Source organism: Arachis hypogaea, chromosome 15 (assembly GCF_003086295.3).
Source record: "Arachis hypogaea cultivar Tifrunner chromosome 15, arahy.Tifrunner.gnm2.J5K5, whole genome shotgun sequence".
Taxonomy (NCBI): domain Eukaryota; kingdom Viridiplantae; phylum Streptophyta; class Magnoliopsida; order Fabales; family Fabaceae; genus Arachis; species Arachis hypogaea.
In genome coordinates, this window is record NC_092050.1 from 30998693 (window position 1) to 31026537 (window position 27845).

General features: G+C 40.9%; 1 non-coding gene across 1 annotated transcript; it reads left to right on the forward strand.

The window, feature by feature from the left end:
- The first annotated feature begins 18010 nt into the window (after positions 1 to 18010).
- Positions 18011 to 18118, forward strand: LOC112753376 (small nucleolar RNA R71). Its single transcript, XR_003177765.1, has one exon. It is a non-coding gene; the product is annotated as a small nucleolar RNA R71 (small nucleolar RNA).
- Positions 18119 to 27845: the final 9727 nt, after the last annotated feature.

Sequence of the window (27845 nt, forward strand, 5' to 3'; positions counted from 1 at the left end):
CCAATTAGAAAGGAGTTCTTCTTGACGATCCATCCTTTGAGCTTGAATGTGCAGTTGTTGTTCTTGTCCCTCCATATAACTCCTTGCTAGTTCCTCAATGGCTCCATGAATGTGATTCAAGTTTATGTTGGTTGGGTCATAATATTCTCTTTGTTGGTGTTCTTCCTGATGAGACTCTTCTTGGTGCCCTCTTCCTTTTGGTTTTGGCTTTCCTATGTGAGGTCTTCTTTGTTGTTGGGCTGGTGTCACATAAGTTAGATGCTGCAACGTAATTAGCCTCCCAGGATTTAACCAATCTGGGTTGCTATCCTCAAAGATAACCTTGGCCTTCGTGCACAGTCTGAGGATAGTGCTGGGGTACCAAAGCCTGGCACCCAAATCAATCTTCTCAGCTGACTCTTGAATCCCCTCAACTATAAGTTCGTGCACATTGATATCTCCACCTTGTACTAAGCAATGTACCATAGTAGCTCGAGTGACGTTGACCTCAGAATTGTTCACTGCTGGGAGGATAGATCTCCTAACGAGTTCAAACCATCCCTTGGCTTCAGGGCTGAGGTCTCCTCTCTTGATGAACCTGGGTCTCTTATCCGCATACCTTTCCCAGTCAGCTCCTAGAACACATATGTCATTCACAATTTGTTCGAGTTCATCATCGTTAGGGCTCTTGCTTACTCTTGCTTGATAACCAAGCTCATTAAAATGTGGTGATTTCAACTGAAGAGTTCTTGTTATAGCATTGGGGCTGAAGTCCACCTCTCTCCCTCTTACGTAACTTTTGAAGGTGGGGGCCTTGGTTTTGTCTTCTCTGACCATATTTGCATAGAACTCTTTGATGAGGTTTGCATTTATCTTCCCCTCCGGGTTCGTCAGCCTTTGCTAACCCCTTTGTTCAATCTTCTCTTGAATCTGTGGGCACTCATCCTCGTCAATTTGGAAAGTTAACTCAGGCAGTATCTTCTTGAGCTTTATCCGTTCAAATTCGAGTTCATGGAATACAGTTTTGAATCTCCTCTCATCGAAAGGAATGCTTTCCATTGGTTCCTTCCTCTTTTGCCTCTTGGAGTTTGATAATGCCATGAGTCTGGGTTGATGTGTGAAGAGGATGGAAGGTATGGAGAGATGAGGAATTCGGTTGGTTAGGACAAGGTGTGATGAAGGGGTTTTGATGCCGAAGGTGTGTAGTGTGAGGAATGGGAATTGGAATGTGAAGGAAAGTATGGACTAGGACTCACTTATATAGGGAAGTGGTAAGTGAATGAAAGGTTTGGATTGATGGAGTGGTTGTGTGATGAACGGATGGGGTTTAGCATGGGGTGAGCACAAGGATCACCAACTTTATGATGGGATTGGTTCAGTTTCCAAGCTTGTTCTTCTTCCAATGTTGCATGGCAATCATTCCCAATGCATTCCCCCTTGAGACACGTGTGAATTACTCCCTTTTTGTGGTGGCCGAATCTCCCTTTCAATTGTCCATCAATTTTCCTACAAAACAAGAAAAGAAAAAAATGTAATTATTAATTGTGTGGATAGTGGCAGCAAAATAAAAAATGGAAGCAACTACCACTTTTTTTTTATAGTTTTTGTTTATAACTGACTAAGTAGTATTCATGAATGCCAACCAACTGATTAACTGAATGTGTCCGTGTATGCAACATTGGTGACACCATGGGTGACACCAAACTTAGTTTGTGGCCATGTGATGTAAGATTTTTGTTCAGGGCTCTAAGAGTAACATCACAATTATGCTCTCTTAGTATGCCTTGAACACCAAGCTTGTTCTTTACTATATGCTGCATACAAGGATCATTCAATTGTATGTCAGGGTTGGTTTGGAATTCATGAACCTTGCATTATTAACTCTTCTAAAAGCATGTAAAACATGGGTTGCCTCCCATGAAGCGCTTCTTTAGCATCACTAGCTCGACATTTTTTTTTTCTTTGTCAGGGTGGCTGGTAGTGCTTCAAATCCTCCCCCCTTGCAGTAAATCTATCTCCATTGGCTTCATCAAGGATCTCCACATGTTCTAGGGAGAGAACTCTGTTGATGGTAAAAACTTTAGGTAGCTGAGATGGGATGGTAGGGAGATCGGGGGCAGTGGCTGAGAAGTAAGTTGAGATTACTTTATCCCCTGGAGAGAAGTCCTCTGTAGGGATCTTCTTGTTCCTCCACCTCCTTGGTACCTTCTTTTTTGTTCCCTTTGATGTTGCCTTGCTCTTTGTGACCTCCTATTCTAGGGAGATTTTGTTGCTGGCCTCATATAATTCTGGTGGTTTAGGTTCCTCCTGATTTTCCTTGAGCTGTGACAGCTGCTGATTTTCCTCCTCAATCCCGGCAACGGCGCCATAAACTTGATGCACGAAAACTTGTCTCTCAACAATTTTCCTTCGGCAAGTATACGGAATTGTCGTCAAGTAAAAACTCACAATAGAGTGAGGTCGAATCCCACAGGGATTGATTGGTCAAGCAACTTTAATTAGAAGAATGTTCTAGTTAAGCTAAGCAGAATTTGGTTTGAGAAGTGCAGGAAATTAAATGGCTGAAAAGTAAATAGCAGAAAATGTAAATACTGGAAGTAAAGAGCTAAAAATAAATGGCAGAAAGTAAATTGCAGAATTGTAAATGGGAATGGGGAAGATGCTCATAAAAGTAAACTGCAGAAATTAAAGAGAATGGGTAAGATCAGAATGGGGAATTCATTGGGTTTAGGAGATGTTATATTCTCCGGATCAAGTTCATTTTCATCTCTTCCTCAACCAATGCGTTCATTGATCTCCTTGGCAATCTTAAGTGATCGAATTACAATTCCTTGTAATTCAATCTCTCAAATCTTGATCAATAGCCAATTCCTTGGTCAATTGCTCATGAGAAGAGATGAAGTATGGTCACTGATTATACCACATGCATTCCCAAATCAAGTGTTGGTAGAATTATAGTCACCATATCCTTCCAACCCCAATTTGGTCCAACATGAGAAAGCATTTCTAGCATGATCTCTTCATTCCTCTTCCAAGGTTCAAAAGAGATCCAAGTATGAATAGCTTCTTTTCCAAGATAACTACCCAATTTGGATAAAGATTGAAATTTTTCTAGTAAAATCAAGAGAAAAGATAAAAGAAGAGTAATGAAAACTAATATTGATCCATCAAATTACAACAGAGCTCCTTAACCCAATGAAAGGGGTTTAGTTGTTCATAGCTCTGGAAATGGAAAACAGAGATGGAAAATACATTATGAAAAGTAGACTAGAAGTGCAGAGAAAGTAAAATTATACAGAGAGTAGTTCTCAAATTTCCCACTCCCCCAAAAGCTCCTTCTCTAATTCAAAACCACCCCTATATATACAACTCTTTTGATCTTCTAGTTGGTTCTTCAAATCTTGGATATGGGCCTTTGGATCTTGAGTTTGAAGCAGTTACCCTCTTCAGTGGGCTTAGCTTTACTTGCAGAGAGAAAGTGTGAAGTAGGCAGGGTGTTTAGCTCAGGACGTTAGTGGCGTTAACGTTAAGTGAGAGTGTGGACTCGAGAACGTTAGTGACAATCACCTTTTTCACTAACGTTCCTAACCAAGGATGATCCACGTTAACTTCAACGTTAGTGGCACCAGCGTGACCACTAACGTTGCCTCTTGGTCCTTTGCACACGTTATTGGGACTCACCTTTTCCAATAACGTTGAGAGTCCTCCCTTCCCCTACGTTAGAGTCCACGTTAACTTAGTTAACGTGGCTCTCAACATAAGCTTGCCAATCCTTCGAGAACGTTAGTGACACTTACCTTTGTCACTAATGTTCCAAGATGCCCCTACTCCCCACGTTAGAATCCACGTTAACTAAGTTAACGTGGCTTCTAACGTGGTGATGATAGCCATCTCCAACGTTAGTGACAAAGGTGAGTGTCACTAACATTGGCTCATCATCCTTCCCTCCACGTTAGCTTCCACGTTAACTAAGTTAACGTGGGAGTTAACGTGGCTCATATTGGTTCATTGTGGCTCCTTCCAACGTTAGTGACAAAGGTGAGTGTCACTAACGTTGGTGATTGTTTGCTTTCTTCTACGTTAGCTTCCACGTTAACTAAGTTAACGTGGGAGTTAACGTAGCTCAAAGTGGCTTAGTCCAACGTTAGTGATAATGGTGAGTGTCACTAACGTTGGCCATTCTTTTGCTTCCCAATGTTAGAGTCCACGTTAACTAAGTTAACGTGGAAGCTAACGTGGCCAATATGAGCTTGGTCCAACGTTAGTGACAAAGGTGAGTGTCACTAACGTTGTCTCCACTTTCTTTCTTCCACGTTAGAGTTCATGTTAACTTAGTTAACGTGACTCTTAACGTGGGCTATGATGGCTTCGAGGACGTTATTGGCGATTACTTTTCTCATTAACGTTGTAAGCTAGCTCCCATTCCACATTAGTGGTCACGTTAGTTAGACTAACGTGGCTGCTAACGTGGTTCTTTCTTGCTTCCTTTGTCCTGAAATCAAGCAATAAAGTGCATCAAAGTTCTAATCCACATCATGAGACATGCATCATCTAATTTGTCATATAATTCATGCATAATTCTCATGAAATCATGTAAAGTACACCATGTTTGCTTGAATCAAGATGTAAGTGAAATTCTACCCAAAACTTGCTTATTTCCTAAGAAAATGCATGAAACTATCCTAAAACAGTAAAGAAAAGGTCAGTGAAACTGGCCAAAATTCCCCGACATCACCTAACCTTGACAATCATGTCCTCAATTATGCCTGATGGATATTTAATGGAGCCATCAGCAAGTTGAAGACATATCCGGGTTGGTTTGACCTCTTCAGTCAAGCCAAGCTTTCTGATAGTGGATGCAGGGATTAGATTGATACTTGCCCTAAGGTCACATAGAGCTGTCTTGGTACAAGTACCCTCTAATATGCATGGTATCATAAAGCTTCCGGGATCCTTAAGCTTTTCTAGTAAGCTTGTTAGGATGACTGCACTGCATTCTTCAGTGAGAAAAACTTTTTCTGTTTTTCTCCAATCCTTCTTATGACTTAAGATTTCTTTCATGAACTTAGCATAAGAGGGTATTTGCTCAAGTGCCTCTGCAAATGGAATCTTTATTTCAAGAGTTCTGAGGTAGTCTGCAAAGCGGGCAAATTGTTTATCCTGTTCTGCTTGGCGGAATTTTTGAGGATAAGGAATTTTGGCTTTTTATTCTTCAACCTTAGTTGCTGCAGGTTTATTTTTTACAGAGGCAGGTTGAGAAGCCTTCTTAAGGGAGTTATTATCAGCACTTGCAGGTGTCTGATCCCTCACTGGCATTTGAACGCCAGACTTATTCTTCTCTGGGCTCTTACTGTTCTCAGAGGGATTTTGGGTAGCAGGTTGCTCATCCTCTGTCAGCTGTTCCTTTCTTGGCTTTCTGCTGCTTTGAGTTGAGACATTTAATGTTTTTCACTTCTTAATTGAACTGCTTGGCACTCCTCTGTTATCTGTTTTGATAACTGCTGTTTTGTCTGATTCAATTGTGATTCCATATCCCTGTTAGCAATTTTGGTTTCTTGCAGCATCTCCTTAAATTCTGCTAACTGCCTTGTTATAGAAGATAGTTGCTGATTGAGTTCAGCAACTTGTTCCTGAGGACTAAAGTCAGTTGATACTGCCTTAGCTTCTTCTTTCATGGAGGGCTCACTACTTATATACAGATGCTGATTTCTAGCAACTATATCGATAAGCTCTTGAGCCTCTTCAATAGTCTTTCTCATATGTATAGATCCACCAGCTGAGTGGTCTAGAGATATCTGAGCTTTTTCTGTAAGCCCGTAGTAGAAGATGTCTAACTGCACCCACTCTAAACATTTTAGAGGGGCATTTCCTTAGCATCCCTCTGTACCTCTCCCAGGCGTTATAAAGGGATTCATCATCCTCTTGTCTAAAGTCTTGGATGTCCAGCCTTAGCTGTGTCATCCTTTTTGGAGGGAAATATTGATTCAGAAATTTGTCTGATAACTGTTTTCATGTTCTTATGCTTGCTGTGGGTTGGTTATTTAACCACCTCTTAGCTTGATCTTTTACAGCAAATAGAAACAGTAATAGCATGTATACATCCTGATCTACCTCTTTGTCACGCACTATGTCAGCAATTTGCAAGAATTGCGCCAGAAACTCAGTAGGTTCTTCCTGTGGAAGACCGGAATACTGGCAATTTTGCTGCACCATGACAATGAGCTAAGGATTTAGCTCAAAACTGCTTGCCTTGATGGGAGGTGTTCCGAGGGTTACCTGAAACTGTAGGTCGATCTCGGACGAGATCTTCTGTACTGGTCAGAGATGATGTGTCCGGCTGGTGAGTGGCGGCCAGAGCTGTTGTATCCGACTTGTGGACTGGCTATGCTGCTGATCCTTCGTCACCGGAGGGTGGTGGTACCTACAAGAGTCCGATGCTTAAGTTAGCATGGGTATTAAACAGGTTTTTAGTAGAATCAGAGTATGAGTTATACCTGGGTGCTCCAGTGTATATATAATGGTGTAGAGTGACCTTTTTAGATAAGATAAGTTAGTTATCTTTATCTTATCTTATCTTTGGGTGAGGTCATCTTATCTTCAAGGGAACCGTCCTTATCTCTATAGGCTTGGGCTGCCTTTGGATTTGGGTCGTGTTCCTCTATTCAGGCCCTTTATTGGGCTTTCCTGGCAATTTGGCCGAGCTCTTTAAGAAGAGGTCAGATGGTCTGACCTGAAGAGGTCGGTTGCTTTGTCGCTAAACATCCCGGGTCGGATAGCTCGACCCAGGGTATGAACAGTGCCCCTGCTCGAGCTCGGTCTTTCTTTTTGAGGTCGAGTCTTACTTTTAGGACTTCGATCCTTCTCTGGTGAAGCCAAACTCGAGCATCTTGTTGACTTCATCTTTGTAGCGTTCTTCCTTTTTGAATATGGAACGTTTTCTTTTGCTTCTTCTTAAAAGCGCGCGCTTTTGCATTAGCGCTCTTAGCCTTGGAAATATGCGAGGGTTTTAATACCCTCATTAATTGGTTTTTAATTACCCTGTTTCTCTTAGTCTCTCTATTTTGAATTTCACACTCAGAAAAAACGGTTTCTCTTCTCCGTAACTTCCCTTTTCTTTTTCTCTTTCTGTTTCCTAAAGTTTGTGGTTTTCGCATTTCTTCCTTGCGATGTCATTTGGTGATTTCTTGGTGTTTTTCTTTGCTCGAAAGGCGATTCCGTCTCTTCGTCTTCAATCTTCTTCGAAGCTTCTTCCTTTGTTCAGGTTGGTTCTTCTTTTCATTGTTCTCACCATTTTTTCTGGTAAAGCTTTGATTCTGACTGAATGTATGTTGGAAAGCTTGGACCTTTTTGTAGTCTTTTATGCATACTCCTGGTATTTCTGCTAAGGCTTTTTAGGGCTTTGCATGTTTTGTTGCTTGCTTCTAGTTGTTCTTTAATGCTTGAGTTTTGTGAACTGCACATGTTTGCTTCTAAAAAGATTGCCCCTTGATTTTTGCCCTGTTGATAGCTTTCCTTGCTTCTGAACTTTGTAGAAGATAACGATGCTTGTTTTGATTTTCTTTGTTTGTTTGGGGGGATTTTATTTCTCTAAAAAAGGGGTGCGTCTTCGATGATTTCTTCTTGATACATTTTGTTGCTTGGTAGCTTCGTTTGTTAATCGAACTGGGACGGTGAGCCTGGGACGTAGTTTATTTTGGTGGTTTTATTTGATTTGTGGCTTTTTATTCAGAGTTGTCATTTTTGTTGAAAAAAGGGTCATTATCTTCCTGTATTCGAGGTGTAGGCTTGTAGATTTTCATGAGTCCTTGTTCTACCTCCAAAGGGTGCCCCTAGATCTTTTTGGTGTAGGTCCTGGGGTTTCCTTTTATCGCTTGTACTGCGCTGGATTATGTTGGTCGAGTTGTTTTGACTTCGTCTGAGATGTTTTTTAGTAATCCAATCTTCTTTTCTTGTTTGTAGGACTAGTTGGCCATGTCTTCTCGCAAAAATATTGTCGAGGCGTCTTCTAAGGTTCCTGAGGGGATGTCTGATTGGTTGGACTCCCTTGTGTTGCTGTGTGTTTCTTTAGCCAATTCTGAATTTTGTGTAGAGCTTAGAAAACATCACCAAATTTGTAGCAGTGAAGATCAGGAGAACAGTTACGAGTTGGTAGCACCTGATTCTGACGATAGGGTTTGCTTCCCTGTCCTGACTCAGGGGGAGCGTCCCTTTTTCTATAAATATAATTTCTTTTTTAGCCAAATGAATATCACCCTTCGCTTTACTTCTTTTAAAACTGACCCGTTATGGTCCTGTAACGTTGCCCCCTCTCAGCTTCACCCAAATTCTTGGGGTTTTATCAAGATTTTTTAGTTGGTTTGTCGAGAATTTGCTGTTACTCCTTCTCGAACTCTCTTTTTGTATCTTTTTGTGTTGACTAAGCCTGGGACTACCAAGAAGAAGGCTTCTTGGATTTCTTTTAGGTCTACCCAGGGGCACAAGATTTTTTCTATGTATGATGAATCCTTTCGGGATTTTAAGAATTACTTCTTTAAGGTCCAGGCAGTTGAAGGAGCTCGACCTTTCTTTCTAGATGAGAACAACGAACCCCACTTTCCTTTAGAGTGGCAGAAGAACGTAGTGGTATCCCGATACACTTAGGAGATGTTGGACGAGGTCGAGCAGGCCTTTGTAACTGTTTTGGAGGATATTTGAGGGGAACCTCCTCATTTGGACACTAAAAAATCTTTAGGGGACCCATCCCTTGTGCGAACTGCATTGGGTATTTACTTGATATATTTTGTTTCTTGTTTTTTCTTTGCTGCCTTTTTCTTTTTCCGGTTTGTAAAGCTGTTTGTTCTTCATTTTTCAGAGATGGCTAAGAATAATGAATCGATGAAGGCTTTCAAGAAAGCGAGAAAGGCTACTGTGGCCCAGAACATCTCGACCAGGGCGGATGGGGAAGGGTCCTCTCAGGTTCCACCGAAGCCATCTGTGCCGAGCTCGCCCAGATCGAGGAGAATGGTCCCTACTCCTCGAGTCCGTGTACTTGATCCTCCACAGTCTTCTGCCGCTGTTTCTTACCCTCCGGTCGTTCCTCCTTCCAAAAGACCCCGAACTGTTGAGCCCTTCAACCTGGATGTGCCTGATTTTGACGTTGTTGGCTTTGTCGACCAGCAGATCGGTCTTTATGGTGTCCTCTCTATGGATGATGTATCTCTCCTTCGCCATTTAGATTTTATAACTCGGAGTAGTATTAAGATGGCGCATATGGGAGCTGCCCTGTACCAAACTGCCCAAGATCTTCCTCTTCATGCCACCAAAGCCTTCATGGAGGAGGCTAAGCAGGAGTTCGACCGGATGAAGGGTTTGAAAGAAGAACTCCAAGTGAAAGTGACCAAGCTGGAGAAGGAGTTGGAGGTCGAAAAGGCTAGTTCTGTTGCCTTGGCAGCTTCTGTGAGGTTGGCTGAAGACACGGCGTTGAGGCACAAAGACAGCTATGTCACGACCTATAGGGAAGTGATGCGTCTTAGGGAGGATTTGGAGTCTGCCCGGGTTGATTATGCCGAGCTCTAGGGTCACCTTGTAGGTAGCGTAAATGCTGCTTATGAGAACCTGAAGGAGCAGGTTCGGGTTCTTGCCCCCGAGGTCGATCTTGCTCTATTCAGTTTGGATAATGTTGTAAAGGATGGCAAGATTGTCCCTGACGACCCTGATGATAACGATGTTGAGCCTCCCTCTGTGCCTGCGGCCAAAGCTTCTGTTATGCCGACTTTTTCAGCTCCTTCCTCTGAGGTCGTTCATCCTGAATCAGATCCTGATTGCCAAATCTTGAATAGGGATGACGGGACAGTGGATGCAGTGCCTCTTCAGACTCGCCCTCCTTTACCCCATGTTGATGTTGCCGAGAAGCCTTCGGATAAATAGTTTTCTAAATGTTTGTGTAGATAGCCCGGCTTGTGGGCTTTTAAGCTCTTTATGATGTTTGCTGACTGTTGACACTCTTTTAGTTGCTTGTTTAGCAACTTTATTTTGAAAAACAAAATAGTTTCCAAGTTCTTGGGGCTGATTTTGGTAGCCTCTTGAGCTTGTTATTATTATAACTTTATGCTTTTCATATCATGTCTGTTTGCATTTTCCTTGGTATCTTTTTAGGCTTTTTAAAGTGTTGGAGCTTTGTTGACCTCTTTAGATTGCCTTTATACTTGTGGCTTGATTCCTCTGAGGTTGTAGTTGCTTGGATCCAACTTGTATGTCGGCTTTCTTATGTTGGCTTGAAGTTATTTCTAATAACCCTATTTGTTGGGACCTTTGTGAGGTCTCCGTTAGTAATTACCTTTATAACGTTAAGGTTTTTGGGAAGCCGACTTCGTCATTTCAGTTACTTCTAGTAATCCTTTCTTTTGGACCTTGTTAGGTCTTATTTTAGGAATTACTCTTGTAACTTGTTTGGGGGAGGCCGACTTCTTTATGTCAGTCTTACCTAAGTTATTTTTAGTAACCCTCTTTCTCGGACCCTTGTCAAGTCTCTTTCAGGGGTTACTTTTTATAACTTGTTGATTTTGGAACCGACTTCCTTGTGTTGGTTCCTTCTAAGTTATTTTCAAGGTTCAGAAAACCGGACCTGTTATTAAACCGCTCTAGTCACTGGTTCACTGGTTCACTGGTCTAACCGGTTCAATCGGTGGTTCAACCGAAAAAACCGTTTTAGAATAGAATAATAAATAAATTATAAATACACATCCTAAAATATAATTATAGTCTAATATAAATCTTAAAATATCTTCGAAATTTAAAACACTACACAAAATATCATCCACCAAATACACATGATCTTCTGTTTTTCCCCTAAGGTTAGAAGAACCTCGTGACTGACTATCATTAGCACTACGGGAATTAGGATTAGCAGCATCATTCGGAATAGAAGTAAAACATATATGAACTTAAAAAGTAAAAACAGCCAAGTCAGAAATTGAACAGTTCACAGAAAGTCAGAAATTGATATTTACAAAAGGAAGCAATACAAGATAGCATATTAGAGTATAATATTGATATTTACATCAACAAAGTAGCTGATACTGCAAATGATGTTACAATCTTTTAAATGAAACTCCATTTTTTTCCACAACTCCAGGTATGAAACAAATCCTTCAGACATCAATCTGTATTTAAGACGATATGCATTGTATAAACATTAAACAATACTTGCCGAATGCAACCAAAGTTCATAATGGAAGAATCATTTAATCTTAACTGGGAAAAGAGAAGGGGGGCACAAAAGATATGGAGCAACAAAGAAAAAAGAGCAACAGAAAATAGAATGTCTTTAGTTACATACCAAACCGTGTTTGTATAAAATTGACAAATAGAGAGCAACAGAAAACAGAATGTCTTCAGTTACAGAGCAAGTTCACAGTTCACAGATGAAGTTCCAAAAATTGAACGGTTCACAGAGCCAAGTTCACACTTCACACAGTTCACAATTCAGATTTTTTATTTCTTATGCTCAGCAGCAAACAGAAATTGAGCCGAGGAAACAAATTGACCAAACACAAATTGACCAACAAAGTAAAACATAATTCTAAGTTCAGTTCACAGAGGAAGTTCAATTTCATGCATGTTTCTACCGGCGTCGATGGAAGAACATGAGCAGAGGCGAAGAACAAAGAAGATGAGCAGAGGACGAGTCACTCACCTGGTGTCGATGGAGGACTACCGGTGTTGACTGTTGAGGACCGCCGACCGCGTGATGAGACGGCTACTGCGTGCTGCTGTTGAGAAGATGAAGCCGATGGAGATGGAGGGCTACTGGGCAGGAACCAGGTGAAGATGGAGATTGGAGGGTTACTGAGGCTGAGGATGGCGACACCAGGGGACGAAACGGCGATAGGGGGCTATTATTTTTCCTTCTTCGCGGCTAGGGTTCTCCATGAATGAATGGGGTCGGGGGAAGAAAGGAGGGCTAGGTGCTCCTCGAGCGGGTCGGGTCGGGCTCTTTTTTTTATTTTAATCATAAAATGGAATCGTTTAGCATAATCGGCCGGTCACCGGTTCGGTCCAACCGGCCAGTTTTTGACTGGTTCACCGGTTCTTCAGCGGTTTTTTGCTGCACGGTTTTCAAGAGAGGACCGGACCGTTTGTAGTGCCGGTTCATGGTTAAACCGGTCGAACTGGCCGGTCCGGTCCGGTTTTCAAAACCTTGGTTATTATCTAATCTGAGCAACAAGATGAACCGTCAGTTGTCCAAACTCGAACAATCCCCGGCAACGGCGCCAAAAACTTGGTGCACGAAATTGTGATCTCAGGCAACGGTGTCAAGAACTCTGTACGCACGTCTTAATAAATCGTTTTTCATTCACAACTTCGATACAACTAACCAGCAAGTGCACTGGGTCGTCCAAGTAATAAAACCTTACGTGAGTAAGGGTCGATCCTACGGAGATTGTTGGTATAAAGCAAGCTATGGTCATCTTGTAAATCTCAGTCAGGCGGATAATAATTGATTATGGAGTTTTCAAAAATTAATAATAAATAAACAGAAAATAAAGATAGAAATACTTATGTATATCATTGGTGAGAATTTCAGATACGTGTATGGAGATGCGTTCGTTCCTCTGAACTTCTGCTTTCCTACTGTCTTCATCCAATCAGTCCTACTCCTTTCTATGGCTGGCTTTATGTAAGGACATCACCATTGTCAATGGCTACTTTTCATCCTCTCTAGAAAATGGTCCAATGCGCTGTCACTACATGGCTAATCGTCTGAAGGCATCACCGTGGTCAATGGATGCATCCTACCCTCTTGTGAAAATGGTCCAAATGCTCTGTCACAGCACGACTAATCATCTGAGGTTATCGATCATACTGGAATAGGACTCACCCTCCTTTTGCGTCTGTCACTACGCCCAGCACTCGCGAGTTTGAAGTTCGTCACAGTCATTCAATCCCAGAATCCTACTCGGAATACCACAGACAAGGTTTAGACTTTCTGAATTCTCATGAATGCCGCCATCAATCTAGCTTATACCACGAAGATTCTGATTAAGAGATCCAAGAGATAATCATTCAATCGAAGGTAGAACGGAAGTGGTTGTCAGGCACGCGTTCATAGGGAATGATGATGATTGTCACGTTCATCACATTCATGTTGAAGTGCGAATGAATATCTTAGAAGCGGAATAAGTTGAATTGAATAGAGAAACAGTAGTACTTTGTATTAATTCATGAGGAACAGCAGAGCTCCACACCTTAATCTATGGAGTGTAGAAACTCTACCGTTAAAATTACATAAGTGAAAGGTTCAGGCATGGCCGAATGGCCAGCCCCCAAAACGTGATCAGTATGATCCTAAGATGAACTAAAAATCATAAGATGTCAAATACACTAGTAAAAAGTCCTATTTATACTAAACTAGTTACTAGGGTTTACAGAAGTAAGTAATTGATGCATAAATCCACTTTCGGGACCCACTTAGTGTGTGCTTGGACTGAGATTGAAGTTTATACGTGGAGAGGTCATTCTTGGAGTTGAACGCCAGTTTGTAACGTATTTCTGGCGTTCAACTCTGGCTTGTAACGTGTTTTTGGCGTTTAACTCCAGATAGCAGCGTAGAACTGGCGTTCAACGCCCTTTTACATCGTCTAAACTCGGCCAAAGTATGGACTATTATATATTGCTGGAAATCCCTGGATGTCTACTTTCCAACGCAATTGAAAGCGCGCCATTTTGAGTTTTGTAGCTCCAGAAAATCCACTTTGAGTGCAGGGAGGTCAGAATCCAACAGCATCAGCAGTCCTTCTTCAACCTCTGAATCTGATTTTTGCTCAAGTCCCTCAATTTCAGCCAGAAAATACCTGAAATCACAGAAAAACACACAAACTCATAGTAAAGTCCAGAAATATGAATTTAACATAAAAACTAATAAAAACATCCCTGAAAGTAACTAGATTCTACTAAAAATATACTAAAAACAATGCCAAAAAGCGTATAAATTATCCGCTCATCACAACACCAAACTTAAATTGTTGCTTGTCCCCAAGCAACTAAAAATCAAATAGGATAAAAAGAAGAGAATATACTATAAATTCCAAACTATCAATGAAACATAGCTCCAATCAGATGAGCAGGACTTGTAGCTTTTTGCCTCTTGAATAGTTTTGGCATCTCACTTTATCCATTGAGGTTCAGAATGATTGGCATCTATAGGAACTCAGAATTTAGATAGTGTTATTGATTCTCCTAGTTCAGTATGTTGATTCTTGAACACAGCTACTTTATGAGTCTTGGCCGTGGCCCTAAGCACTTTGTTTTCTAGTATTACCACCGGATACATAAATGCCACAGACACATAATTGGGTGAACCTTTTTAGATTGTGACTTAGCTTTGCTAAAGTCCCCAATTAGAGGTGTCCAGGGTTCTTAAGCACACTCTTCTTTTTGCTTTGGACCTTGACTTTAACCGCTCAGTCTCAAGTTTTCACTTGACACCTTCACGCCACAAGCACATGGTTAGGGATAGCTTGGTTTAGCCGCTTAGGCCAGGATTTTATTCCTTTAGGCCCTCCTATCCACTGATGCTCAAAGCCTTGGGATCCTTTTTATTTACCCTTGCCTTTTGGTTTTAAGGGTTACTGGCTTTTTGCTCTTGCCTCTTGGTTTTAAGAGCTTTTGGCTTTTTCTGCTTGCTTTTTCTTTTTCTTTCTATTTTTTCGCTATTTTTTTTCTTTTTTTTCTGCAAGCTTTGTTCTTTGCTGCTTTTTCTTACTTCAAGAATCATTTTTGTGATTTTTCAGATTATCAAATAACATGTCTCTTTGTCATCATTCTTTCAAGAGCCAACATATTTAACATTCTTAAACAACAACTTCAAAAGACATATGCACTATTCAAGCATTCATTCAGAAAACAATAAGCATTGTCACCACATCAATATAATTAAACTAAGTTCAAGGATAAATTCGAAACTCATGTACTTCTTGTTCTTTTGAATTAAAACAGTTTTCATTTAAGAGAGGTGATGGATTCATAGGACATTCATAACTTTAAGACAAAGTTACTAAATACTAATGATCATGTAATAAGACACAAACATGGATAATCACTTAGCATAAAGAAAATGAAAAACAGAGAATGTAAGAACAAGGAATGAGTCAACCTTAGTGATGCTGGCGTTTCCTTCTTGAGGAACCAATGATGTCCTTGAGCTCTTCTATGTCTCTTCGTTGTCTTTGTTGCTCCTCCCTCATTGCTTTTTGATCTTTTCTAATTTTATGGAGGATGATGGAGTGCTCTTGATGTTCCACCCTTAGTTGTCCCATGTTGGAACTTAATTCTCCTAGGGAGGTGTTGATTTGCTCCCAAAAATTCTGTGGAGGAAAGTGCATCCCTTGAGGTATCTCAGGGGTTTCTTTATGATGAGATTCTTCATGTGCCTGTTGAGATCCATGAATGTGCTCTCTTGTTTGCTCCATCCTTTTCTTAGTGATGGGCTTGTGAGATGAATCTTTCCATCTCCCATGGCTCAGAGGTGGAAGCAATTGTCTTCCCTTTCCTCTTTCTTGAGATTTCTCTGGCCTTAGGTGCCATTAATGGTTATGGAAAAACAAAAAAACTATGCTTTTACGACACCAAACTTAGAATATTGCTCGCCCTCGAGCAAAAGAAGAAAGAATAGAAGAAGAAGAAGAAGAAGAAGAAGAAGAAGAAGAAGAAGAAGAAGAAGAAGAAGAAGAAGAAGAAGAAGATTGAGGGATGTGTGTATTCGGCCATATGGGTGGGATTGGGTGGGAAAGAGATGTTGGATTTTGAAGGTAGGTGGGTGTATAGATGTGAGTGATAAATGGAAAATAGAAGGGATGACCATGAATGGAGAGAGAGAGGGTGAGGTAGGTGGGGATCCTGTGAGGTCCACAGATCCTGAGGTGTCAAGGATTTACATCCCTGCACCAATTAGGCATGTAAAATGCCTTTGCATGCAATTCTGGCGTTTAAACGCCGAATTGATGCTTATTCTGGGCGTTCAGCACCCAGATGCAGCATATTTCTGGCGTTGAACGCCAGCCAGATGCTTGTTTCTGGCGTTCAGTGCCAGCTTTTCCTCACTGTGCATTTCTGGCGTCTGAACGCCAGGATGCTACTTGTTTCTGGCATTCAACGCCAGAAACATGCTCTGTTCTGGCGTTGAACGCCAGATAGATGCTCCTTACTGGCGTTTAAACGCCAGTAAGATCCTCCTCTAGGGTGTGATTTTTCTTCTGTTGTTTTTGATTCCGTTTTCAATTTTTATATTTATTTGGTGACTCCACATGATCATAAACCTAATAAAACATGAAATAAAAATAAAAATAAAATTAGATAAATAAAAATTGGGTTGCCTCCCAACAAGCGCTTCTTTAATGTCAATAGCTTGACAGTGGGCTCTCATGGAGCCTCACAGATGTTCAGAGCATTGTTGAGACTTCCCAACACCAAACTTAGAGTTTAACTGTGGGGGCTCTGGTTGACTCTGTTTTGAGAGAAGCTTACTGTGCCACTTTTCCATGTTTACAGAAGGATGTCCTTGAGTTTTAAACTCAAGGGAGTCCTCATTCAATTGAAGGACTAGTTCACCTCTGTTAACATTAATCACAGCTCTTGCTGTGGCTAGGAAGGGTCTTCCAAGGATGATGGATTCATCCTCATCCTTCCCAGTATCTAGGACTATGAAATCAGCAGGGATGTAAAGGCCTTCAACCTTTACTAACACGTCCTCTACTTGTCCATAAGCCTATTTTCTTGAATTGTCTGCTATCTCTAGTGAGATTTTAGTAGCTTGCACCCCAAAGATTCCCAGTTTCTCTATTACAGAGAGGGGCATGAGGTTTATCCCTAAACCAAGGTCACACAGAGCCTTTTCAAAGATCATGGTGCCTATGGTACAAGGTATTAAGAACTTTCCAGGATCCTGTGTCTTCTGAGGCAATGTCAGTTGATCCAGATCACTTAGTTCATTGGTGAACAAGGGAGGTTCATCTTCCCAAGTTTCAATACCAAATAATTTGGCATTTAGCTTCATGATTGCACCAAGGTACTTGGTAACTTGCTCCTTAGTAACATCCTCATTATCTTCAGAAGAGGAATACTCATCAGAGCTCATGAATGGCATAAGGAGGTTTAATGGAATCTCTATGGTCTTTAGTTGAGCCTCAGATTCCTTTGGTTCCTCAAAGAGAAACTCCTTGTTGATCACTGGACGTCCCAGGAGGTCTTCCTCCTTGGGATTCACGCCCTCCCCTTCCTCTTTGGATTCGGCCATGATGGTTATTTCAATGGCCTTGCACTCTCCTTTTGGATTTTCTTCTGTATTGCTTGGGAGAGTACTAGGAGGGATTTCAGTGACTCTTTTACTCAGCTGGCCCACTTGTGCCTCCAAATTTCTAATGGAGGACCTTGTTTCATTCATGAAACTCACAGTGGCCTTAGATAGATCAGAGACTAAGTTTGCTAAATTAGAAGTATTTTGTTCAGAGTTCTCTGTCTGTTGCTGAGTGGATGATGGAAAAGGCTTGCTATTGCTAAACCTATTTCTTCCACCATTATTAAAGCCTTGTTGAGGCTTTTGATCCTTCCATGAGAGATTTGGGTGATTTCTCCATGATGAGTTATAGGTGTTTCCATAAGGTTCACCTAAGTAATTTACCTCTGCTATTGCAGGGTTCTCAGGATCATAAGCTTCTTCTTCAGAAGTTACCTTTTGAGTACTGTTGGATGCAGCTTGCATTCCATTCAGACTCTGAGAAATCATATTGACTTGCTGAGTCAATATTTTATTCTGAGCCAATATGGCATTCAAAGTATCAATTTCAAGAACTCCCTTCTTCTGAGGCGTCCCATTACTCACAGGATTCCTCTTAGAAGTGTACATGAACTGGTTGTTAGCAACCATGTCAATGAGTTCTTGAGCTTCTGCAGGCGTTTTCTTTAGGTGAATGGATCCACCTGCAGAAGTATGCAATGACATTTTAGCTAATTCAGACAGACCATCATAGAATATATCCAGGATGGTCCATTCTGAAAGCATGTCAGAAGGACACTTTTTGGTCAGTTGCTTGTATCTCTCCCAAGCTTCATAGAGGGATTCACCTTCCATCTGTCTGAAGGTTTGAACATCTACTCTAAGCTTACTAAGCTTTTGAGGAGGAAAGAACTTGGCTAAGAAAACCGTGACCAGCTTATCCCAAGAGTTCAGGCTATCCTTAGGTTGAGAGTCCAACCATATTCTAGCTTTGTCTCTTACAGCAAAGGGGAAAAGCATGAGCCTGTAGACTTCAGGATCTACTCCATTAGTCTTAACAATATCACAGATCTGCAAAAATTCAGTTAAGAACTGAAAAGGATCTTCAGATGGAAGTCCATGGAACTTGCAGTTCTGCTGCATCAAAGACACTAATTGAGGTTTCAGCTCAAAGTTGTTTGCTCCAATGGTGGGGATGGAGATGCTTCTTCCATGTAAATTGGAATTAGGTGCAGTAAAGTCACCAAGCATCCTCCTTGCATTATTATTATTTTCGGCTGCCATCTCCTCTTCCTGTTCGAAAATTTCTGACAGTTGCTTGCTGGATTGTTGTAATTTAGCTTCTCTTATTTTCCTCTTCAGAGTCCTTTCAGGTTCTGGATCTGCTTCAACAAGAATATTCTTGTCCTTGCTCCTGCTCATATGAAAAAGAGGGAACAGAAAAATAATAATAATAGGGATCCTTTTTACCCAAGTATAGAGGTTCCCTTATGTGAGTAGAAGAAAAGAAGAAGAGAAAATCTGAACTCAGAGAGAGAGAGAGAGAGAGAGAGAGAGTTCGGATTTTTAGTGAGTGAGGAAGAGATGTTAGTAAATAAATAAATAAATAAATAGAAGGAGATGAGAGAGAGAGAAAATTTTTGAAAATTATTTTTTTGAAAAAGAGTTAGTGATTTTCGAAAATTGTTTTTGAAAAAGGTTAGTAATTTTCGAAAGTTAAAATAAAAAATTACAATAATTAGTTAATTAAAAAGAATTTTTGAAAAAGAGGGAGATATTTTCGAAAATTAGAGAGAGAGAGAGAGTTAGTTAGGTAGTTTTGAAAAAGATAAGAAACAAACAAAAAGTTAGTTAGTTAGTTGCAACAAATTTTGAAAATCAATTTTTAAAAAGATAAGAAGATAAGTAGAAAAGATATTTTAAAATCAAATTTTTGAAAAAGATAAGATAAGAAGATATTTTTGAAAAGATATGATTGAAATTAGTTTTTGAAAAAGATTTGATTTTTAGAATCACAATTAATGACTTGATTCACAAGAAAGCACAAGATATGATTCTAGAACTTAAAGTTTGAATCTTTCTTAACAAGCGAGTAACAAACTTGAAATTTTTTAATCAAAACATTAATTGATGATGTTATTTTCGAAAATTATGATATAAGATTAAGAAAAAAGATTTTTGAAAAATATTTTTATAATTTTCGAAATTAATTAAGAAAAATGAAAAAGATTTGATTTTTGAAAAAGATTTTGAAAAAGATAAGATTTTTAAATTGAAAATTTGATTTGACTCATAAAAACAACTAGATTTTAAAAATTTTTGTAAAAGTCAAATCTAATTTTCGAAATTTTGAGAGAGAAAAAGGGGAAGATATTTTTTTATTTTTGAAATTTTAATGATGAGAGAGAAAAACATGAAAAATGATGCAATGCATGAAAGTTATGGATCAAAGCAAGGAATGCATGCAAGAATGCTATGAATGTCCAGATGAACACCAAGAACACTTTGAAGATCATGATGAACATCAAGAACATATTTTTGAAAAATTTTTAATGCAAAGAAAACATGCAAGACACCAAACTTAAAAATCTTTAATGCTTAGACACTAAGATTTTAAGAATGCATATGAAAAACACCATATAACACAAAACACTAAAATATGAAGATCAATCAAGAAGGTTTATCAAGAACAACTTGAAGATCATGATGAATGTAATGCATGAATGCAATTTTCGAAAAATGCAAGATGAGTATGCAATTGACACCAAACTTAAAAATTGACTCAAGACTCAAACAAGAAACACAAAATATTTTTTATTTTTATGATTTTATGATTTTTTTGGATTTTTCGAAAATTATTTGAAAAATAAAAATAAGGATTCCAAAATTTTTAATATGAATTCCAGGAATCTTGCACTCTTAGTCTAAAGCTCCAATGTGAGGGTTAGGCATGGCTTAATAGCCAGTCAAGCTTTAGAAGATATTGATACTTTCCATGTATAGAGCAACAAGCTCTTGTGATGATAAGTTGAAACCCCAGTCCAAAAGATTAGACATGGCTTACAGCCGGCCAGGATTCAACAAATCATCATGAAACACTAGAATTCATTCTTAAAAATTCTGAAGAAAATATATTTTTGAAAAGATTTATTTTAAATTTTTTTTTTCGAAAACAAATGAAAAGTTTTTGAAAGATTTTTGAAAAATTTTTGAAAATAAAACAAAAAGAAAATTACCTAATCTGAGCAACAAGATGAACCGTCAGTTGTCTAAACTCGAACAATCCCCGGCAACGGCGCCAAAAACTTGGTGCACAAAATTGTGATCTCAGGCAACGGTGTCAAGAACTCTGTACGCACGTCTTAATAAATCATTTTTCATTCACAACTTCGATACAACTAACCAGCAAGTGCACTGGGTCGTCCAAGTAATAAAACCTTACGTGAGTAAGGGTCGATCCCACGGAGATTGTTGGTATGAAGCAAGCTATGGTCATCTTGTAAATCTCAGTCAAGCGGATAATAATTGATTATGGAGTTTTCGAAAATTAATAATAAATAAACAGAAAATAAAGATAGAAATACTTATGTATATCATTGGTGAGAATTTCAGATACGTGTATGGAGATGCGTTCGTTCCTCTGAACTTCTGCTTTCCTGCTATCTTCATCCAATCAGTCCTACTCCTTTCTATGGCTGGCTTTATGTAAGGACATCACCATTGTCAATGGCTACTTTTCCTCCTCTCTGGAAAATGGTCCAATGCGCTGTCACTGCATGGCTAATCGTCTGGAGGCATCACCGTGGTCAATGGCTGCATCCTATCCTCTTGTGAAAATGGTCCAAATACTCTGTCACAGCACGGCTAATCATCTGAGGTTCTCGATCATACTGGAATAGGATTCACCCTCCTTTTGCGTCTGTCACTACGCCCAGCACTCGCGAGTTTGAAGTTCGTCACAGTCATTCAATCCCAGAATCCTACTCGGAATACCACAGACAAGGTTTAGACTTTCCAGATTCTCATGAATGCCGCCATCAATCTAGCTTATACCACGAAGATTCTAATTAAGAGATCCAAGAGATAATCATTCAATCGAAGGTAGAACGGAAGTGGTTGTCAGGCACGCGTTCATAGGGAATGATGATGATTGTCACATTCATCACATTCATGTTGAAGTGCGAATGAATATCTTAGAAGCAGAATAAGTTGAATTGAATAGAGAAACAGTAGTACTTTGCATTAATTCATGAGGAACAGCAGAGTTCCACACCTTAATCTATGGAGTGTAGAAACTCTACCGTTAAAATTACATAAGTGAAAGGTTCAGGCATGGCCGAATGGCCAGCCCCCAAAACGTGATCAGTATAATCCTAAGATGAACTAAAAATCATAAGATGTCAAATACACTAGTAAAAAGTCCTATTTATACTAAACTAGTTACTAGGGTTTACAGAAGTAAGTAATTGATGCATAAATCCACTTCCGGGGCCCACTTGGTTTGTGCTTGGGCTGAGCTTGAAGTTTACACGTGGAGAGGTCATTCTTGGAGTTGAACGCCAGTTTTTAACGTATTTCTGGCGTTCAACTCTGGCTTGTAACGTGTTTCTGGCGTTTAACTCCAGACAGCAGCGTAGAACTGGCGTTCAACGCCCTTTTACATCATCTAAACGCGACCAAAGTATGGACTATTATATATTGCTGGAAAGCCCTGGATGTCTACTTTCCAACGCAATTAAAAGCGCGCCATTTTGAGTTCTGTAGCTCCAGAAAATCCACTTTGAGTGCAGGGAGGTCAGAATCCAACAGCATCAGCAGTCCTTCTTCAACCTCTGAATCTGATTTTTGCTCAAGTCCCTCAATTTCAGCCAGAAAATACCGGAAATCACAGAAAAATACACAAACTCATAGTAAAGTCCAGAAATGTGAATTTAACATAAAAACTAATAAAAACATCCCTGAAAGTAACTAGATTCTACTAAAAACATACTAAAAACAATGCCAAAAAGCGTATAAATTATCCGCTCATCATCGACCTTTTAATGAAATTTGGTTTTCATCTCTGTTGGTCTTTTATCGTGATCGTGCAGTAAATTTGATTTTCACTTTCTGCCGATCTGTAGCTTTATAATCGGACGATGAATGTTTCAGATTAATGCGCCTTGAGAATTTGTAGAAGATCTAAACAGATTTTATTCAAAAGAAAATACAAATATATACATGTGGGAGCTTTATCCCTCTAAGTCGGGCAATTTATAGGTCTTGGCTTGGCGCCTCATTAAAAAACCTTTTCACGAAAAAGAGTTCGCCTTGTCCTAAGATCCTTTATCGTCCTTAACTATAGTACCTTCTTAGGTTGCAAGCGTGCCATGACCTAGGAAGCTCTCACCCATCGAGTTCGGACAGTCTATAGTAGCCCTTTCCAAGTACTTCTATGAGTCGGTAGGGTCCTTTCCAGTTTACTTCCAGCTTTCCTTCTCCAGGTCGAGTTGTTCCGATATCATTTCGGATTAGGACGAGGTCGTTCTCAGCAAATCCTCGCGGCACTACCCTTTGATTGTATCTCGAAGCCATTCGATGTTTTAATGCCTCTTCCCTGATCCGAGCTCTTTCTTGGACTTCTGGGAGTAGGTCGAGTTCTTCCCTTTGAAGTTGGGAGTTGGCCTCTTCATTATAGTGGATCACTCTAGGCGACCCTTCTTCAATCTCCACTGGGATCATTGCCTCCATTCCGTACGCTAATCGGAAGGGTGATTCCTTTGTGGTGGAATGTGGCGTTGTTCGATATGCCCATAAGACTTGTGGGAGTTCCTCAGCCTAGGCTTCCTTTGTGTCCTGTAATCTCCGTTTTAGCCCAGCCAATATGACTTTGTTGGCAGCTTCAGCTTATCCATTGGCTTGGGGATGTACTACAGAAGTGAACTGGTGTTTTATGTTCAAGTCAGCCACTAACTTTCTGAACCCTGCATCTGTGAATTGGGTGCCATTTTCTGTGGTGATGGAGTATGGAACCCCAAACCTTGTGACAATGTTCCTATATAGGAATTTTTGACTTCTTTGAGCAGTGGCGTTAGCGAGGGGTTCTACCTCGATCCACTTTGTGAAATAGTCTACTCCTACTATGAGGAATTTAGTTTGTCCCGATCCCCGAGGGAAGGGCCCGAGAAGGTCGAGTCCCCATTTTGCGAATGGCCAAGGTGAGGTCACGCTGATGAGTTCCTCTGGCGGAGCGATGTGGAAGTTGGCATGTTTCTGACATGGTGGACATGTCTTTACAAACTCCGTGGCTTCTTTTTGTAGAGTTGGCCAATAGAACCCTGCCTGGAGTAGTTTTTTGGCAAGTGCTTGCGCTCCGAGATGATTGCAACAGATGCCACTGTGTACTTCTTCTAGAATTTCTTTTGTGTTGGAAGTCGGAACACATTTTAACAATGGTATTGAAATCCCTCTTTTGTATAGAGTATTGTTTATGATAGTGTAGTATTGTGCCTCCCATTTTAACCTCTTTGCCTCCTTTTCATCTGTAGGAAGTGTTTCTGTTTTGAGGTAATTAATTATAGGAGTCATCCATCCTTGATCCAGACCTGTTATGGCTAGGACTTTTTCCTCTTCCGATATTGACGGGTTCTGCAGCATTTCCTGGATGAGGCTTCTATTGTTGCCCCCAGGTTTGGTACTGGCTAGCTTTGAGAGTGCGTCAGCTCGGGCATTCTGTTCGCGGGGTATGTGGCAGATATCATATTCCCCGAGTTGTCCGAGTTGTTCCCTGGTTTTGTCCAAGTACTTTTTCATGGTGGGATCCTTGGCTTGGTATCTCCCTGTTATTTGTGAAGTGACCACCTGTGAGTCGCTGAAGATGATGAGTTTTTGAGCTCCAACCTCTTTAGCCAACTTCAAACCAGCTAGTAGTGCCTCATATTCAGCTTGGTTATTTGAGGCAGGAAACCCAAATTTGAGGAAAAGTTCGATTTGGGTTCCTTGGTTGCTTTCAATTATCACACCTGCACCGCTTCCAGTCTTATTCGAGGAGCCGTCCACGTAGAGATTCCATTCTGTGGGGGTTTCTGGGGTGTTTGTAAATTCTGCAATGAAGTCGGCCAGATATTGTGATTTGATGGCTGTCTGTGCTTCGTATTGAAGGTCGAACTCGGACAACTCGACTGCCCATTGCAAGATTCTGTCCGCTAGGTCTATTTTCTGCAATATCCTTTTATGGGTTGGTTGGTCCGAACCGTAATGGTGTGGGCTTGGAAATATGGGCGAAGTCGTCGAGATGTTAAGATGAGAGCATAGGCAAATTTTTCTATTTTTGGTAGTTTAGCTCGGATCCTTGTAATGCTTTACTGATGAAGTATACGGGTTGTTTCCCACTGTCATCTTCTCGAATTAATGCTGAGGCTACTGCCCGACTTCCTACCGTGAGGTACAATATGAGTGGTTCTCCTTCTCGTGGCCGAGATAGGATGGGTGGCTGTCCTAGGAATCTTTTGAAATCTTGGAAGGCTTGTTCGCACTCTGTTGTCCATTCGAACCTGTTTCCTTTTCTTAGAGTAGCATAGAAGGGGAGAGATCTTATCACTGATCCCGCTAGAAATCTGGACAACGCTGCCAGTCTTCCATTGAGCTGTTGTACCTCTTTGATGCAAGTCGGGCTCTTCATATCGAGTATGGCCTGGCATTTATCCGGATTTGTCTCGATTCCTCTTTGTGTGAGCATAAAACCCAGGAATTTTCCAGCTTCTACTGCGAAGGTGCATTTTGCAGAATTAAGTCACATGACATGCCTTCTTATGGTGTCGAATACTTGGGCGAGGTCGGACAGCAACGTCTCTTCACTTTGGGTCTTTATTAACATGTCATCCACATAGACTTCCATGATTTTTCCAATATGATCTGTGAAGACCTTATTCATTAATCTCTGATAAGTAGCTCCCGCGTTTTTAAGACCAAAAGGCATGACGATGTAGCAATAGTTTGCTTTTGGTGTTAAGAATGAAGTTTTTTCTTGGTCGGGTGGATACATTGGGATTTGATTGTATCCCGAATATGCGTCCATAAATGAGAGGTATTTATATCCGGAGGAGGCATCTACCAGAGTGTCGATACTTGGGAGTGGATAAGGATCTTTTGGGCAGGCTTTGTTGAGATCAGTGTAGTCGGTGCACATTCGCCACTTCTCATTTGATTTTTTCACCAAGACGACGTTAGCTAACCATAGTGGGTACTTGACTTCTCTTATGAATCCTGCCTCCAGTAGAGCTTGTACCTGCTCTTCCACAGCTTGGAATCATTCTGGTTCGAGCTTTCTTCGTCTCTGTTGTACCGGCCGAGATCCTGGGTAGACCGCCAACTTGTGGCATATTAATTTGGGGTCTATGCCTGACATGTCTGCAGCCTTCCATGCAAAGAGGTTGACGTTATCTCGTAAGAACTGTACGAGTGATTCTTTTATGTCTCCTTTTAGGATCGTACCAATGTTGGTTGTTTTGTCCGGGATGTCTTCGATCTGGACTTTCTCTACTTCACCCTCGGGTTGTGGGCGGAGTTCTTCCCGCCTCTGAACTCCACTAAGTTCGATTGTGTGGAATTCTTCTCCTCTGCCTCTGAGGTTTAGACTTTCGTTGTAACAGCGGCGCGCTGTCTTCTGGTCTGCTTTTATTGTAGCTATCCCTTTTGCAGTTGGAAATTTCATGCATAGATGTAGAGTCGAGACTATTGCGTCGAGCTGATTCAATGCTGTTTGACCTATTAAGGCATTGTAGGGTGAACTCACGTCGACCATGATGTAGTCTATCTTGAGTGTTCTTGACTGGTTTCCTTTTCCGAAGGTTGTGTGTAGTGAGATGTATCCAAGTAGTGGTTGAACTGGGGTGTCTCCCAGTCCGAATAGGTTGTTTGGATATGCTCTAAGTTCTTTTTCTTCCAGGTCGAGCTTGTCGAAGGAAGTTTTGAACAAGATATCGGCAGAGCTCCCTTGGTCTATCAGTGTGCGGTGGAGATTTGCATTTGCCAATATAATAGTGATGACCATGGGATCGTCATGTCCTGAGATGATACCGGATGCGTCTTCTTTGGTGAAAGTAATTGCAGGGATGTCGGGTGCTTCCTCTTTCCCCTCAACATGATATACTTCTTTAAGATATCTTTTGTGAGATGATTTGGAGATTCCTCCTCCCGCAAATCCGCCGTGTATCATGTGGACGTGTCTTTCTGGTGTACGAGGTGATCGCTCGGTTCGTCCGACATCTTCGTCCCTTCTTCTTTTTCTTTGCTCATCGTCCCGGGTGGGCAGATACCGATCTAATTTCCCTTCTCTTACTAGTTTTTCTATGACATTCTTTAAGTCAAAATATTCGTTGGTAGAATGCCCACGGATTTTGATGGTATTCGCAATATTCAGTCCGATTTCCTCCTCCTTTTTTGCCTTTGAGTGGTTGAGCTGGGGGTATTTTTTTAGTGTGGCAAACTTCTCTGTAGACATCCACAAGGGACACCCGAAGAGGGGTGTAATTGTGATATTTTTTTATTTTCTCCCCATGTCGATCTTCCTTCTTTTTGGATTCCTTGTCTTTATCCCGGGAGGGGTAGATGAATCCGGATTTTGAGGTCTCCCCTAGTCGGGAGTTTTCTTCCATGTTGATGTACTTCTCTGCTCGTTCTTGCACTTCGTTCAGAGATTCGGGGTGTTTTTTCGATATAGATTGGCTAAAAGGTCCCTCTCGCAAGCCATTGATGAGGCCCATAATGGAGGCCTCCGTTGGTAGGCTTTGTATGTCCAGGTATGCCTTGTTGAATCTTTCCATGTAGCTGCGTAGACCTTCCCGATCTCCTTATTTGATTCCTAATAAACTTGGGGCGTTCTTGGTTTTGTCTTTCTGGATAGAGAATCTGGTTAGAAACTTTTTGGCCAAGTCATCAAAGCTTAAGATGGACCTAGGGGGTAGATTGTCGAGCCACCTAATTGCCGTTTTGGTCAAGGTAGTTGGGAAGGCTTTGCAGCGAACTGCGTTCGAGGCGTCGGTGAGGTACATTCGACTTCTGAAATTACCAAGGTGATGATTGGGATCTGCCGTGCCGTCGTATAAAGGCATATCCGGGAGTTTAAATTCCTTAGGGATTTTGGTCTCCATGATCTACCTAGTGAATGGATCTTGATCCTTGCAAGAGCTGTCCTCATGGGTGGATCGAGTAGCTTTGGTTTTAAGATCGGCTTCGAGTTTTAGAAGTTTATCTTCTAACTCCCGGCGACGCCTTATCTCCTTTTGTAGATCTTTCCTAGCTTCTTGTTGATGTTGTGCTTCTTTTTCAAGTTGTTTTAAACGATCATGAAGTGTCTCTAGAGCTCCCGGGTTTGGTGAGTTTTTGTCGCCGTTAGATTTCGGGGTATCTTTTGGTATAGTGTCTGCGTTTTTGTGTGGCGTTCTATCTTCTAGATCTGAATCATGGTTGTTGTCATGGTTATCCGCCATGGTGATGGGATGACTTCCAGGTTCCCCGGCAATGGCGCCAATGTTCCGAGGGTTACCTGAAACTGTAGGTCGATCTCGGACGAGATCTTCTGTACTGGTCGGAGATAACGTGTCCGGCTGGTGAGTGGCGGCCGGAGCTGTTGTAT